The following is a 2,290-nucleotide window of genomic DNA, read 5'->3' as shown; positions in this document are numbered from 1 at the left end:
ACACACACACACACACACACACACACACACACACACACACACACACACACACACACACACACACATCACTTAACTCACTAAATCACTGTGGGAGGAGCATTAATAGCTCACTAGTTGCATTTTACTTTAGCCTTCATTGAAGCTACAGGAAAGCTGTTTATCAGAAGGAAACACATCAGACTTTATTCAGAAACATTACAACACTGTTTACTACTGAAATGCAGACTAGTTTTACTTTATTTTTTTATTTTTTGGCGCCACTTTTGAGGCGCAAAGGGATTAATACAGCCGTTCAGATCATGTAATGTTCTTTAGGTTAAAAAAAAGGGGGGGGGGAGGGTTGTTTCTGTTCAGGGCAAGATTCAAGACTGGAATTATTACCAAACCAATAATAACCAACGTTGCTCCACTGTGCTTCCCCCTCCGGTGCATCGATTAAGTTTGTTTTAAACACAACGGTGGAAACTGTGAACCAGCAACTGTTCCCTCAACTGATGATCATCTCGTTTATAATCCACATTCAAAGTAGATRATCTCTGAGGGAAACTGAAAGCTGCTCTGGAGCAGTTGGACGTTTTGGTACATACACTACCTTTCATGCCTTGTCGGTGCGTTAGCATAAAATCCACTCGCCAGCTCACTTTTTACCATATCATAGCCCTTTTAGGGGTTTTCATTCATTCTTTGGATTTAATTAATTAAACATAACTCAAACAGAACCAAAACTGACATTTTTTTTAATGTGGGGTTCTGTAGAAAGGTTTTGAACAAATACTGTCTTACCTGTTGTAGATGGCTCTCTGGATGCCTTCAATCTAGAAAAACTGAGTTGAAATTTGACCAGATTGATGAACTGAAACCGCAGTGAGTTGCTTTCATTTCGTAGCAGTTCATGTAAACACTTTTTTTTAGAAATCTTTCAACATTTAAAAAGTTTAATTTTCARGAAATTCTCAGAAATTTTAAACCCTCGAGTTYATTTAAGATGTAAAATTTCACTTTGGAAGTGGGTCCACGCTGACTAGCCAGTAGCTCATTAAGCCAGTCAAACCGGGCCTGTTCAAAGAGCCACCTACAACAGGTAAGATAATAATTGTTCGCAACTTTACTACAGAACCATGCTTCGAAGGATATCAACAATGGCTTTGATGTTCAACAATCATCCTCCTAAAGAGAAACAACTTCTGAAATCGTTTGTTTWGAAAACTAAAATAACGTCTGATTTGGCTTCATGCTCGTAAACCTCTTGCAAGTTGAGCAACAAATTCATTTAACTAGAGTCTGAAGCCCGTCCACGCAGGAATGTGCYAAAATCTTTTGTTCTTTCAATTTTGGGATCCACGTGGAAACTGCAGTTTAAGAGTCACTAACATGTTTAACTTTTATTTTTATTGAGTTCCAAAGGGAGAAAATCTTGAAACCTTTTGCTCTTAAATTGTAACTTCTCGTTATTTTTCTTCTCGCGTTTGCACTTAGTGCGGCTGCTCCACGTCATCACTTCCTGTTTCTGGTGTAATTTTGTGACAGCGCCACATCCAGGCCTGGCATGGTTACTACAGCACATCTTTGCTTGTGCATTTCCTGTGTGGATGGKAACGTTTTCTAAAAACAATACTGTGTTTATGAGGATGGTTTTAAAACATCAAATAAAAGACGTCCCTTCCATGTGGACCGGGCCTATCTTATCTTTTTCATTGAACACTGAACAGGAAGTCTTGTTTTGTATTAAACCCCAGAACAGATAACTAAAACATCTTGTAACCAGCAAAGACTGACATTAATACCAAGTGCTTTTTTTTATATTTAACATCACCTGCTTGGTACTAATTTTAATACATACTAAAATATGCATTTAAAAGTTTAAGTTTTGCAGACGTTTTTAATACATTTGTACCAATATGTTTTTTTTTCCTTTTTGTTTTAAAATAAATTATTTCTTCTTGAAGCTGCACAGAATCCAGCTGGAATCTTTTATTTGCGCTGGTTTTTTTTATGGTTTAATCAGCCTTCTAATGCTTTTGAACTCACCGCCAGTTAACAAAAAMATGCTTCCTGGCTGCCGGGAGGAGCGTTGACAGCCTCTGAAGGCGGACCGGCGAAGTCGTCTCTTACGTGGGGAAAAAAGATCAAATGCAGCTGAAAAATAAAAACGGAAAAATCGGGGAAACTGACTTTTTATCGCCGCTGATCATCAGTGAACTTGTAAATCTATTTTTGAAATGTAACGTACCAAAGTGAAATTTTTCCTCAAGAGGTACAGAAGTAACACCTTGTTTTACTTTTGACCTTT

Source organism: Austrofundulus limnaeus, unplaced genomic scaffold (genome assembly GCF_001266775.1).
Source record: "Austrofundulus limnaeus strain Quisiro unplaced genomic scaffold, Austrofundulus_limnaeus-1.0 Scaffold2570, whole genome shotgun sequence".
NCBI classification, from domain to species: Eukaryota; Metazoa; Chordata; class Actinopteri; order Cyprinodontiformes; family Rivulidae; genus Austrofundulus; species Austrofundulus limnaeus.
This window is presented reverse-complemented; position numbering follows the sequence as displayed.